This window comes from Mytilus edulis, chromosome 8, assembly GCF_963676685.1.
Source record: "Mytilus edulis chromosome 8, xbMytEdul2.2, whole genome shotgun sequence".
Taxonomy (NCBI): domain Eukaryota; kingdom Metazoa; phylum Mollusca; class Bivalvia; order Mytilida; family Mytilidae; genus Mytilus; species Mytilus edulis.
The window spans coordinates 26,849,831-26,866,428 of record NC_092351.1 but is presented as its reverse complement, the minus strand read 5'-3'; positions in this window follow the sequence as shown (position 1 = coordinate 26,866,428).

The window sequence follows — 16,598 nt, the reverse complement described above, 5'->3', positions numbered from 1 at the left end:
ACGGCTGGTATTATAAATTCAAGCAAACCATATGCAGTTATCTGATGCACGTGCCTATTACTAATTACATTTGATAAAATTGAGAAACGGAAATAGGGAATGTGTCAAAGCGACAACAACCCGACCATAGAGCAGACAACAGCCGAAGGCCACCAATGAGTCTTCAATGTAGCGAGAAACTCCCGCACCTGTATGTGTCCTTCAGCTGGCCCCTTAAAAAATATGTATACAGTGATAATGGACGTCATACTAAACTCCGAATTATACACAAGAAACTAAAATTAAAAATCATACAAGACTAACAAAGGCCAGAGGCTCATGACTTGGGACGGGGTTAAACATGTTTATGAGATCTCAACCCTCCCCCTATACCTCTAACCAATGTAGAAAAGTAAACGCATAACAATACGCACATTAAAATTCAGTTCAAGAGAAGTCCGAGTCCGATATCAGAAGATGTAACAAAAGAAAATAAATAAAATGACAATAATACATTCATAACAACAGACTACTAGCAGTTAACTGACATGCCAGCTCCAGACCTCAATTAAACTGATTGAAAGATTATGTCTTCATCATATGAATATCAGACACAATCCCTCCCGTTAGGGTTTTAGTATCATACTATCATAAAATATATGTGAAGAACATAACCCGTGTCATGCCAACAACTGTTTTTAAATAAATGTGTTTAGTTCCGATGCAAAGACCCTATCAGTGAATCAATATTAAAGCCAAAATATGCAATCTTTAATGACCTGACAACAGTATCGTAATTACAGCCCGTAACAGAGTAGTGATCGAATTCGCGTTTCTTTACCGTCAGAATAAGTTACGTTATCGACAAACTTATTTCAGAAGTGACATAATTTAATTTTCTTCATCGACAAAATATTTCATGTCCAACGTGTAAGTTTTCATAGTTTAAGTATAAGATTTTTTAACACAGTAAAACATTTTTTATAATCAACCTCTGTCATTGGCATTTTCATTTTAACGGTAAAGTCAAACACGGGATATCCTAAATTTCTATCATTTGTTACGAGGAAATCATTATTCAATCGAACATATGTCTTTGTTCATGACACATATTTATGGGATTCAACACTGTAATAGTTTTTCTTTCGTCTGATACAGAATACCCCATATCTTTTCTTTTTCATACCTATCTGTTTATTATGTTCCCGGGATTATGTCAATCATACATTGTTGCAATACCGACATGCTTGTACTTTGTCACAGAAAAAACTGAAATAAATTTCCTTCAAATCGAAGTAAAAAATACAAATGTACCCTTTAACATTTGAAATGCTGAAGACAAAATTGCTCTATATCTTACGTTATTGACGAATATTTGAAATTTAAACCTCTATAAGATGTGATGTACGGCATTTCATTTTTATCATTGGTAATGATCCATATCTGACAGAGAAGAAATATTCATAATTCTCAGAAAGTTTTCATAAATATTGTTAGATACCACTAACCGTTCCAACAATCAAGACAACAGAGACAAACAGGGAAAAAATATGAAAATGAAAAGATATGACTTAAGTGTTAGCATGTTCAGGGAGACGGCACTCAATTTACAAAAAAATAATTGATGTTTTAAGGAACTGTAGAGGTCTCCACAGGTTTTCAACAAGGGTAGAATTCAAAACCTTGAATATGAAAGCCTCGAAATCCATGATACGTTTTCTGTGCGGTAGTTATATCTACAAAATCCAATCATGTACACGACATATAATACATATCCCTCTGCTGTTGTTTTTATTTGGTCGGGTTGTTGTCTCTTTGACACATTCCCCATTTCCATTCTCAATTTTATCATATACATACATGTATATTTATATATTGGGAATTTATTTTTGTTTCCAAACAGAATTATAAGGTTATGTATAAGTGCCTCCGTTCACTGCACAATTGTAAATTGTCTTCCTAAAGACCACCAAAAATAAATGGCACAAGTTCACGTAGTCATAAAAAAAGTCGTATAAGTTACGTTATCGAACAAAAAAATCAGAAATACGGAATATTATATGTGAATGGTTAGGAAGTCCGTTTCCCCTACATGTTTTAAAAGTCAAAGAAAAATGTTTTCCCTGATACAAACGTTTTAAGAACCAGCTTTGTGTAACCTATAGACAAATTCGATTGGATATAAGGAAGTTAATATGTTTACTCTGATTTGAAATTATCTTTTAGAACTTTTTTTAATAATTGAGAACCTACATGTATGTTGTTTATGGGTAATATGTGAAATGTTGCATGATCCCTCAAAATGACAGCAAGCGCAGTTTTCCGGACGATTTTCATTTGTACACTGCTAAAAACTGTCAGGTCCTGGCCATGGTATATTTTGGAGAAATTTTATTTTACTGATTTTTACCCAAAAAAAATAGTCTCTGTGTGTGCCATTGCAAGAAATAGTTTTGCTCGTTATTTTGTCATATTAAAAAAAATTCTCAACAAAATTTTCCCGTTTAAACTGAACTAGAAAAAAGTTTGGCATGTGAAACGGACGAAGACATATTCTAACAGAAGTTCAAATACCAGTCCTCCCTTTTGTGTAAACATTTCAAAGTTATTGATTGAATTCAAATCCATCACACATACGGTACACATTGTAGTCCGAAAAAATAAAGGACTTCATCCCTATCAAACACCTTTTTAATTGTTTACCAGTATATTTCTTTTAGTTTTGGGTAAAATTGTATTTAGGAAATAATACTATCAAGACGCGCCCTTCCATAAATCTTTTTTTTTGTTCTGACTTTGAAGAAATGACTACTTTTCGCCCAATCGAAATGGTGCATGGACATATTTTGTTTCATATTATTAGAATTATTTTCAATATTATCGGTATTAAACTTGATTATCGACACATGAAAGTTTGTCAGCATTGTCAATCTTTTTAACGTTAAAGTACCAATAGTTCGGTCACTACTCAATTAAGTTTGTCGATAACATGGCTAATTTTGACGGTAAAGAAACATCAATTCGATCACTTCTCTGTTACGGGCTGTAAGTAAAAATTATTATTCTGAGCATCACGGCCGACACTCGGCTAACCGAGAGATTGGTCGGTTAATCTATATTGAGTATGTGGCTATATCGGCGGTGGGTCTGTTAATCGGGTTGGCTAAAGTCTGTTAATCAGGTGTTATCGAGGAAATCATTGGAAATTCTGCATGTTTCATTGTATACCTTTTTAAATATATGTTTATCATAAAAATTATTCGTGTCTAACAAAACAATTCAATGTACTGAATCCAGTGGTGTAATTATTATTTTTCTAGCTTCGATGTACAATCTATAAAATGAAAAGGCGTGTTACTCATCAATAAATTTATACACATTTTTCACACACAAAATGTACACAAAAAGACACGTTGGTTGAATTTACTTGCATGCGATATTTTGAACATCGAACAAAGACAGGCATTATGTTTGTCAACCAAATTGATATCATTGTGTGAAAAATCTACACAAAAATCTGTATTTTGGTGACATAAATCAATCTTTATTTAAAACCTGGTCTGTTAATGGGTCGGATGTATAAAACCCGGTCTGTTAATTGGTCTGTTAAGAGTTATGAATGGCAATAAAAGTATAAGGCACTGGCTACGGTTACATGGAAATGTAACAATAATAAAAATATTATTGTCACATTGGAGACTAATTGCCGGAATGCAAAGTTGGGTAAGGAACCGATTAATTACAAATGTAACAATAATTACTGAGGCTACGGTTACATTACGTTATTGTTACATGAAAAACAGCAATGTACGCTAGATTGATTAAACTTAAATCTTCTATAGTTGTATTGCTTCATTCTTTCATATGTACTAAACAATACTTGTAATTTAATACTGATAAATAATAAAATATTATTATTCAACAAATGGTGTACAACTTGAATAGTTTTACTACGTATTAATGGTTTTGATGTTCTTAAAGGTACTACTCAAGATTAGGAGTGTAACTGTCAAAGGCGAAACATATAGTTCAATGGTTTCACTTTTTTAAAGTATTTAACTGCACACATACTCTCATTACTGTCATTATATTTTGGACCAATTTTGTTTATGGGGAATAAAATAAAACTTGGGATGCGTTTTAAACGAAACTGAAACAATATCAAGACATACATTTCATACAGCTTTATAACTTGACGCAAATTGATAATCAAAAGCAAAGTTTGCTAACTGGTCTGTAACTTAAATACTAAGAAATTCTGTATGTACACGTATCCGTGGAGGACGTAATTCCGTTCATCAAAATTTGTCGGACTTTGAAAACAACTTACTGGATTTGTAGAAATTGTCATTGTAAATAAAAAATTACAGTAAATAAATTGTATGTTATAAAATTGAGAATAGAAATGGGGAATGTGTCAAAGAGACAACAACCCGACCAAATAAAAAACAACAGCAGAGGGTCACCAACAGGTCTTCAATGTAGCGAGAAACCCCCGCACCCGGAGGCGTCCCCCAGCTGGCCCCCAAACAAATATATACTAGTCCAGTGATAATGAACGCCATACTAATTTCCAAATTGTACACAAGAAACTAAAATTAAAATAATACAAGACTTACAAAGGCCAGAGGTTCCTGACTTGGGACAGGCGCAAAAATGCGGCGGGGTTAAACATGTTTGTGAGATCTCAACCCTCCCCCTATACCTCTAACCAATGTAGAAAAGTAAACGCATAATAATACGCACATTAAAATTCAGTTCAAGAGAAGTCCGAGTCTGATGTCAGAAGATGTAACCAAAGAAAATAAACAAAATGACAATAATACATAAATAACAACAGACTACTAGCAGTTAACTGACATGCCAGCTCCAGACTTCAATTAAACTGACTGAAAGATTATGATTTCATCATATGAACATCAGGCACAATCCCTCCCGTTAGGGGTTTAGTATCATACCATCATAACATATATGAGAAGAACATAACCCGTGTCATGCCAATAACTGTTTTTAGAATAAATGTGTTTAGTTCCGATGCAAAGACCTTATCAGTGACTCAATATTAACGCCAAAATATGCAATCTTTAATGACTTGACAACAGTATCGTAATTATATCCCTTCTTAATAAGTCTATTCAAAGGTTTTGTAAGTTTCTGATGTGAATACTGACACCTTTGTGCTTTATAAAGAATATTTCCATAAAAAATTGGATGTGAAATACCTGAACGTATTAGAAGTCCGCATGTTGAGCTATATTTACGAATGATGTCTTTATACCGATGATAAAATTTAGTAAATGTTTTGACTAGTTTGTGATATCGAAAACCCTGGTGTAATAATTTTTCAGTAATACATAAATTTCTCTCGTTAAAATCTAAAACATTGTTACATACACGAGCGAATCGTACAAGTTGAGATATATAAACACCGTAAGATGGTGACAAGGGAACGTCACCATCTAAAAACGGATAATGAACGATAGGAAATGAAAAATCATCCCTTTTATCATAAATTTTAGTATTCAGCTTTCCATTAGTGATATAGATATCAAGATCAAGAAAAGGGCAGTGGTCATTGTTAGTATTAGCTTTATTTAAAGTAAGTTCAACAGGATAAATTTCATTAATATACATACTGAAGTCGTCATTATTGAGAGCCAAAATATCATCCAAATATCTAAAAGTATTATTAAATTTGTTTATCAGATGTTGTTTCGATGGGTCTTTGCTTATTTTTGTCATAAATTGTAACTCATAACAATACAAAAACAGGTCCGCAATAAGTGGTGCACAGTTAGTCCCCATTGGAATTCCGATAATCTGACGATATACGGAATCCCCAAAGCGAACAAAAATGTTATCTAGTAAAAATTCAAGGGCATATATAGTATCAAAGCATGTCCAATTAACATAGTTTTTTTGTTTACTAGTATTGCTACTAAAAAATGACCTAAAAGAGTTTGAACATATATATGAAGTTTATGTTTATTACAGATTTCGTTTTCTGAAAATGGAGTCAGTTGGAATGTTGGTGAATTGGTGATTTCCTTTTTCAGAACCTCAATGTAAAATTTACGTCAAACAATAATAATATCATTAGCAGCTTTATCGGCCGGGACTAAAACAAATTCCTTGGCTAGTTCTTTTAGTTTATGTTTGATACGAGAAATAGGTTTATTGTGGTTATTGTTTATAGTAAAATGTTCTTTAAAATGTTGAATACGTATATCAACTATCTTCATTACTGAATTAAAAAAAGAGTCCAAAGATTTTTTGTCAGCTTTTTCCCGTTTTATCCATTTCATACAGTAAGTATGGAGTGAGTCGTGGATGATATTACGACACTCATTCCAATTAATAATTGACGGGGGACGATATTTAGGTCCTTTACTGAGGAATGATTTTAACTCTCGATCTTGAACGATGTTAAGATCTCCTGTTATAACATGGGAAATGGGTCCATAAATATATTCGGAATTACTGCAATTACATGAAGTAGGTGTATTTTCACTGATATTAACATCTTTACACAATTGACTATAATTAAACACAAATTTCCGGGTAGATTTCTTGTAAATATAACAAATAAGAGGTAGCTCAGTATTGTCAAAATATCCAGGAATTTGTTCTTTAACAGAATGGTCGTTAAATATACCGTTAAATATAAATGTATGTAATAAATGTCCTGAACTTTTATTATTTAGTACATATTACTAGTACCATCGTACACTGCTTTTTTTCATGTAACAATAACGCAATGTAACCGTAGCCTCAATAATTATTGTTACATTCGTAATTAAACAGGTCCTTACCCAACCATGCATTCCGGCATTTATAGTCTCCAATGTAACAATAATATTTTTTATTATTGTTACATTTCCATGTAACCGTAGCCAGTGCCAAAGTATAATTGTATTGCTGTCTGGGGTGTTATCGGATCTAATGGGTAGGCTCAAGACGAGTGGCTAAAATATACGGAAACAACACATGAGCAATGAAACATAATATATACGGAAACACTGACATGAACAATGAATTTAGGCCATGAATATTGAAAACTGATATAAAAAAGTGTAATATTAAAGTATTATTATACATCATGTTAAAATGCCATATTTTGATTGCCTAATACGAAGGTGTTAATTTACTCTATCACATGGCTGACCGGGTAACAAATTTTTGGAATGTCACCCTCTCGGCTAGACCAATCAAAAATCGGCAGTTTAAACGACAATGAATTGAATCTACATCAAGTTATTTTATAGACAATGCTTAAAGTTCTAATTTACTATACAACGAAGCGTGGAACGACTCAAACTTATTTCTTTTACAATTGTTGGAAAAACGTATTTCACTTGTTAATATTTTTACTTTAAAACCTATAAATCATTGTGTGTTATGCTTATTGTTGATATTAAACGCATTCGTTCACCATCGATGGGTTTCAACTGGTGATGTACATTTCATCATGTTCATTGTGATGTATATTTCTCAGCCAGATATGAGGCCTTTTGAAAGGGGTACTTACCCAAAATCTAAATAAAATAAATAACAATAACAAAATAACAACAATTGAAAATATTTTTTTTCTTGATAGCAGAGCTTTTTTACCGTTTCGGGCCTAATCCTTGTATCGTTTATATGTCAAGTCAATGCACTACTATTGTCTATTTACTTCACTTCTGATGATTTTTCAAATACCCGTTACGCTGTCAAGTACGTGACTACATAGAAAATACTTTATAATAAAACTCATCTGTTAAAGAAAATGATGATAGGACATTCATTATAATAAATCAAATATCACATAGCTGAGAGGGTGATAGAGCAGATCGGTATCCCTCGAAAAAACATTCGCCGCGGTTGACAATGATTTCTCGGGACCCAATCAGCTCTATCACCCTCTCAGCTATGTGTTATTTATATCTTATCACATATTTGTTACGGATACGGATAATTTTTTAAGATTAACCTGTTATGTTTCATTAAATTGTTATAATTGAACTTTTTTTCCCTCTTTTCTGCAACACTTAAATATGTGATAAATAGCTTAAAGATTATAACATGTTTTTCCATATTTGCCCTGGTATCATCCCTCGACCCATATCGGCACTCGGCTAAAGCCTCGAGGCCTATATTGGAGTCTCGGGATGATACCAGGGCTAATATAGAAAAGGGCATGTTATAATCTATACATATTGATTTCATCCAAGAATGGTCGCATATATCATGTGGATTCTGTTTAGGTTGTCATGAATGACACTAATTTGTATCTAAATTGGTATTAACCAGTATATAAATCAGAGATAAACGTCGTAATGTAACTAAACATCAGTAAGTAAAATATATTGGGATGCTAGAATATATAAAGAATAAAGAAATAATAATGAGTAAGATAAAATAAAATGTAGAGAAAAGTAACAGACAATTCAAAGAATATAGAAATAAAAAACACCCCCAATCCGGACCCTCATTGTATACACGAGAATCTGGATGGAAACACAGAATATATAGAATAATAGATAAGGACAGTAGGAAGTGATGCATTAATAAAAAAAGATAGAAAAAAATAATAACTGTTATTAAAAGATAAAGACATGAAACACCCCTGGGTGTTGAAACAGTAACGGATTGCTATGTACTCATATTGGTAATAAATGCTAAAAGTTTACATGCGGACAACTGCAGTTCTCCTCTGCACTTATGTAGAAAGGAACTAAACGGAATAAAATGAATTAAAACTTAAGATAACCAAATGTAGCTGCATTCGCTCCTTTCCATTTACTTCTTTAGACTGATTTGTAAACAACAGATGATTCAGTTATATGTACACTGTGTTGTATTAGAAAGACACTTTCGGACGGATTTGAGAACGTGCTACTTTGAACAGACACAAAAATTAAGGCTGAAGAAAACGTTAATAATAGATTCATGCATATTCCAGCAGGCAATCCATATCCATATATTGAAGTGACACACCCCTTGATAAAATGCAAAGGAAGTCAAAATAAAAATGTTCTTACTAGAAGGATACTGTTGCAGCGTATTGTCATTTTTTTACTCAAGAGCATCTCATTCTTAACTTTTTCAAAGGGAAAATATAAAGGTAGCACAACTATTGTCGTGGCTAAATAACTCTTAACTGACACAATTTCAATTGTCCAACCCATTAACAGACTTTATTCCCATAATGTTCATTAAAACGTGGTATTACTCACGTTATATTACAATTATGAAATATTTACTAATTTCAATTTATATTTTAGAACCAGAGTACGATTTTGTGTCCTTTAAATGATATCTAAAAAAAAAAAATTCGCCTTTCATTACAAAAATTGCTATGCGTATAAGCATAAATACTACATACTTGCGCGACGCCTTTTAGCTTTACTGAAAACTGCGCAGACTATGAAATGTTTTTACAGTTGGAAAATGTTCTATGATATATATCATTTTGTCAGATACTTTTCTTTTTTTGATTTGATTCTTATAATGTACCTAAAATCTGTATATTAAATAGATTTTAATATTAAAATTGTGCGTTTTACTCTTAACAGACGTATAACCAACCCGATTAACAGACCAACCGGCGATATAGCCGCATACTCAATATAGATTAACCGACCTATCTCTCGGTTAGCAGAGTGTCAGCCGTGAGCATGGGTATGATTGCCAATTGAGACAGCCATCTTCTAAAGTTCAAATTAAGTGGTCGTATTTGCAGATTGGCTATTCATTGCCATCTATCATAAAGTTATGCACACTTACATTTGTTGGCCGAAAATTTATTTCCACTTTTGACCACAACTGTTTCCTGCACTGTGTTTGTTTTAACCAGGCCAGGGTATATTTTTCTAAATCTTTTTACACCCCCCCCCTTCCCCCCAAAACAAAAAAAAGAAATCAAATGATTGTCTCATTATAGATGAAAATGACAAAAAAATATTACCTTCGACTTTTAAGCTACAAGTCTATTGAGGAAATATAATTACTTTTGATTTGACTGTTTATTTACATCTATTTATTTTTAGCTGATTAAATATTGGAAATGCCCTCCTGTGTTGACAACAAGTCAATTATAAACATTACATTTTCTGGATAAGAGTAAACGCGTACGTTTCCGTTTAAGAGTAATAAGTTGCAGTTGTCTCCCATTCCATGAAATTAAATTTTTAATATATTCTCCCCTTGCAAAGAAGAATCATTTAAATATTAGTGCATTATTCAAAATAATCGAAATACTATATACCAATAAATACTTATTAATTAACTGTTAATCTAATTAAAAAGAAATACTTAACAAATTTTGCTTAGTTGAAAAAATATCAAAGAATATGTTTGTTCCCTGGTTAGGGTAATTGGATAAAGGTAAATTTCCGGGTTAAGGGTAATTCCTGGATAAGTGTATGACAGACGTATGACTATCCTAATACCATCATAAGACACCTCTCGTGTAGTCCTAACTTTATGACCAGTTTTAAGAGATTTCCGTAGTTAGGTCCACTTTGTGAAACCCACTTAGGACTAAGATATGACATAAGACCATCCTAAGACATGTCTTAGTCCTAAGACAGCTTCGTGAAACAGGGCCCAGAAATAGAATCTGTTTCTTTATTCACTATTAATCACTTAACGTTAAATAGTGAATAATGAACTTTTTCGTTATTCATTATTGGATTTTGAATAATGAAAAATGAATAATGGACGTACTTCAGCGCGGAAAACACCGCGCTAAGGTAGGTCCATTATTCATTTTTCAATATTCAAAATTCAATAACGAGTAATGATGTTGTTCTTTATTCACTATTTAACGTTTAAGGAGAAATAATGAATAATGAAATATTCTATATTGTATTTCAGTATTCAAGTTGATGAGTGAATATGGTATTATCGAGTTCAAAATTACATTTCATATCGCTTGTTATATATCAATTTCATCAATAAATATTTAAAATAATTTTTAAGAACACAAAGAAAGATGATAAGAAAATGTTTTTAAGTAGTGAGAAATATATATATATCAATAACAAATCAAGAATGCGAAAATGTGTGTTAAGGCATGCGGAAGAGTATTTCAAGAACGTTTTGCAACAAACGCGGGAACATATGAATGCTTATTCAAATTCCATCTATTAGAAAAACGAGTTATTACAGAAGAGTGTCCACCATGCACCTGCACTGCATTATCATTAGAATAGTAAATTTGAATGATATACAAATTGATGGAAATTATATTTTACTGTTATACATATGTTAATACAGTATACAACAACAAACCACCGTATACTGATGACAAATGATTGTATCACTCATTACGGTGAGGTTGAATTCCCTGTGATTTATTCTTCATCCACACAGAAACTTGTCTCAAAAAATATATCTATGTACCTTAACCTAATTTTTAGGTATAGAGATGTCGGAATTTTTCCGATACAAGTGGGTGTGACCGTTCACCAGAACTTGCGGTCATCCAATGTTCAGTACTTCAGTACTTTGATAACAGTTTGGTCTTCAGTAGTGATGTTAATACCACTGTTCAAGATAGTGAAGTGTTCAGTGATAACAAACCTTACAAGTGTTAGCTTTATAAAAAGCTATAGACTACTTCGCTCTATCCTATTTAAGGTAATGTGTGTGCATGTGGTTTTTGATTTATCACAAAGCTTGCAATGCGAAGCAGTAACATATAATTGTAAACAGGATCATGATGCGAAGCAATAAATCCTTCAACATTCTGTACGTGCCTTTCCCTAGTCAGGAGCTTTAAATTGAGTGGTTGTTGTTGTTGCTGTCAGTGATATTGTATTGTTATAGCTGTGGTTCTTTTCGTTTGATTTTGTTTTAAATTTTGTCATGTCGGCATCTTGTATAGCTATACGGTATGTTTAGCTCATTGTTAAACGATGCCATACAAATTATGGTTTATATTCACGCCATCGCTTGTGCAGAGATTGGCAATCATACAACATCTCCGCATCTTATATTAATCCCCTTCGCGACATTCGAACAAGCGGAACAAAGAGTCTTAACTCCCGGTTTTTTAATTATGGTACCCAATAAAAAAAAAACAGTTCGAGACAAAGTTAGGAAGTACGTCTATACTCTCTTATATCATTAAAGGAGTAGGTCCGGTAAGGGCCGGTTTTGGCCTCAAATTTCAAGTTCATCTGACGAAAGATTTTGGACACTTTTTAAACACTTAAATGTCTATTTCAATTGATTCAAATTTTTTTTTGGAAAGATTTTAACTGATTCAGTCATTAAAAACGCTCCGATTCAAGCTAAAATATGGAAAATCTATCAAATCTGCTAAAAACTGTCACAGCCCATATTTATGTAGCAGAGGCATTATACCTTCCAAAAAATAACTAAAAGTTTACATTTAAACAATTTTGTAAAACTGCTATATTTTGGGACCAAAAAGGGGTCTTACTGAACCTACTCCTTTGTTGTCTATACTTCCTTTTTAGTACCAATTATCGAAGTTTACAATTTACGTGCGAATCCTTGCTTTTATAGGTTTCACCCACTAGTAAGTAAAAAAAAATGATCCAGTAGCTAATTCTTAAGGCTTTAATTAAATTGTGACGATAACCACTGCATGTCCAAATGTTTAAAAACTATACTTTCAGATATAGTTCGGTTGATGACACCACAAATTTGTATTACTATACAAACCATTGATGAAACCCAGGAGGTTGTATTTTTTTTAAATAACTTTGTCTTCAAAGAAGAGTTATGGTATTTATTGTTTCGTTATATCACCACCGGATATAGGTTTTTATTGACTATTAAAAGGTTTGTAATAGTGATTCCTTATAATGAAGCTACTACAAAGAGCTGCTGGGCTTACTCTCTTCAAATCGTCAGAACCGGATAGGGTGGTACCTGTTCTACGAAGCATGTGACGAGTTCAAACTTAATAAAAACACATTTATCATTGAACTATTCATTTGACGTTTTCGTAGAACAAAGGAGTATTACAAGAAAGATAAAAAGTTAGCAGTATCCTATAACTTTACTTTCCACTGTATAGATGATGTTCTCTCACCAAATAATTTCAAATTTGGTAACTATGTTGAACGCATCTATCCCATCGAACTTGAGATAAAGGATAAAACAGACACCGTTAAGTCTGCCTCATATCTTCACTTGCATCTAGAAATTTAGAATCATAAGGTTGTTGAAATCAAAACTTCGACGAAAGAGATGATTTCAGCTTCCCAATTGTGAACTTTCCATTTCTATGTAATAACATTCCAGCAGCACCTGCATACATATACATCTCCAAATTGATACGATTTTACTGGGCTTGTATTTTCTATAATGATTTCCTTGATAGAGAGTTTCTTCTCACAAGGAAGCTATTAAACCAAGAGTTCTAAATGGTGAAGTTGAAAGCATCTCTTTGTAAATTTTACGGATTCCATCACGAGTTGGTTGACATTCATGGAACATCCGTTTCACAGATGATAGCAGATATGTTCCTAATGTCGTTACTACAATCCCGTCCCCTTTTCACGAATTTGATCTACCGAATTAGATATTTATTACCAGGTTTGTACTAACATGCGCAACACGACGGGTGCCACATGCGGATCAGGATCTTCTTATCCTTCTGTAGCACCTGAAATCACCCGAAGTTTTTGGTGCTCAGTCTTTAGTTTTCTATGTTGTGTTTTATGTACTATATTTGCCTGTTAGTCTTTTTTCTTTTTTAGCTATATATATATATATATATATATGGCGTTGTCGGTTTATTTCCGACTTATATTATAAATTTGAATGTCCCTCTGGTATCTTTTGCCTCTCTTTAAAGCTTGAACAACACTGTACTTTGATATAAACTATTGTTTACACAAAAAAGTCTTGTAAATAAAGCTAATAAATTTTAAGGCTAAAAGCGGCGAATTGTTGTTTACTGTACTGAAATTAGAACAGGTACATATTTGAACCCGCCACATTCTGTATGTCAGTATCTGCTTGTCCCAAGTCAGGTGAGCCTTTAATTCAGTGGTTGTCGTATGTTTAAGTGTTACATATTTGTTTTTCGTACATTTTTTGTATATAAATTGGTCCATCAGTTTTCTCGTTTGAATTGTTTTACATTTTCATTTCGGGGCCTTTTATAGCTAACTGTGCGGTATGGGCTTTGCTCATTGTTGAAGGCCGTACGGGTGTCATTTGGTCTCTTGGGGAGGGCTGTCTGAGCCCTCATTAGCAATCATAAACGTGACATCTCCTTTTATATATCTATAATACTAAAATGACGAGGTCCAATTTATCAGCCGTCATCGGGTAAAAACGACAAATCAAAGAATTAAACTTTATATATAGCTAATATAGGACAATGGTGTAGATTAAAAATTACACCACTCCAGACCCTTTTATTTTCCACATAATTAATAATGCCAATAATTAACAAGTTCCGGGGCGAATCCGATACCGATACCAATAGTATATTCACCTGTTACCTATTACCTTATCTGTACGTTCCGCATCTGACAGGCGCACCACCAAACGGTGTATTTGCTTTTGCTATATACACGGGTCATAATCACAGGGTTGACACTTCTACATTCAGTCAAATTGTTACCTATTGTAGTATTTTAATCAGGACCTGAATATCACCAATAATTGATAAGTTCAAGGTCGACGGATTCAAACAGAAAGATTTGAAAGCAGAGAAAACTGTGTATCTTATAATCGGCACGACTTTATCCGACAATACCAATACTAATACTATTACCAATAATTGATAAGTTCCAGTTCGACGGGTTCAAACACAAAGATTTGAAAGCAGAGACAACTGTGTTATCTTATAATTGGCACGACTTTATCAGATGACAATACCAATACTAAAATAAGGCTTACGCATAGTTATATACTTTAATTCAGTCACGGACCCGCAATATCACGGGTGTGTTCTAGTATATATATATAAAAAAAATGATTTTTAAGGGGGATAACTGTTATAAATAATAGAAGGAAAAGAAAACTACATATTTATCGAAAAAATAGCCAGCATTAGTATTACTTTATAGAAATAAAAAGAGCAGGACACATTAAAAGCAACATTAATTTATTAATATACAATTTAAATTCATTAAAATTATTCACGATAACAATATTGAGAATCAATAAACGTACATATAAAATTAAACCATTAATGACATTACATTCACCACACTATAATGTGTAAAACTTTAATATATTCACCTTTTTTACAACAACATTTGTCGATTTTCCTTCATCTTTAAGGATTAACATGACACAATAATATGATAAATTTAATATAAAAACTTTTACCGATGTAGCTGTAAATTACAAAATTTTTGAATTCTATTTTTCAAATTACAAATGAACTGTTTCTAGTAACTCCAAATTCCTAAAATCCCTAATTTTCATTCATTTTAAAGTATACAGGTGAAAAATGTTGTCTAGCCTATTGACCCGACAGTCAATATAAATAAGTTATATTTTCTATATTTTAGCATTAACTTTTTTGTGCTGTGGCTTTTTCTTGTAACTATTTTTTTTTCTAAAATAAAATCTACTTATAATGCGAATATTTATTTAACGTATTCATTTCTGTTTTGTATATTTAGAATTTCAAATTTCAAAAATCATCATTTATGTTTTCTGCATATTGATTTTCAGTTTTCATTGTTAACAAGAATTTAAAAAACAAAACAAAATTGTTCATGTAAAAATAAGAAATGAGGTATGATTGCCAATGAGACAACTCTCCACAAGCGACCAAATGACACAAAAATTAACAAGCATGAATTGCAAATCTTTAAAAGATTCTGACATCAAAACTATACATATGATACACCATTTTAAAAAAATAAACATTTATAAAAAAAAAGCTTAAATCATTTCTACAATATATTCTACAACTTTATAGAAATTGTAGTTTAAAAGAAAGTCTTGCATGTATAATTTAAACATAATATAAGAAAATAGTATAAATCCAAAAATGACAATACGTTTCTTCCATATGTGACTGAACATTTACCCACAAGTGGAAGCAGAAAGTAGGAAGGGACTTCTGCTGTGTGAAAGTAAATAAAAATCAAAGGAACAGAACATTTTACATGTTAAAATCGAAAAAAGCCAGCATAATAAAAGTTGTTATGTTTTCCAAATATTTTATATAATAATTATATATTATATATATGTTACAGGGAATTTGTAAAATCAGGGATTTTGTAAAATCACTGGACTAATCAGTGATTGTGTAAAATCACTAACAGTTTCAGTGGTTTATATAAGTTATAGTCTTCCGACCTTATGATAGCAATTCCCCCTCTTTTGTTTCGCAATCTTTTAACTCTTCAAGATTCTGTATTTATCGTTATATTGACTAATTTGATTCGTTCAGGAATAATCACATGTTAAACTATATTTCGAAAGGTCATTTGAAAACAAGATGGAAAAGTGATATTGGTATTTTTTTTAGAATATCTCAAAACCCATATACTTTTCGACATCATCTAATGAATATCATGATATTGTTAAAAGTTTTTAAAATTGTATATCTATGATCGATTATATGAAGAAAAATTCCAACAAAATGAAAGGATAGAAAAAAAAAGAATATAATTCACGGACAA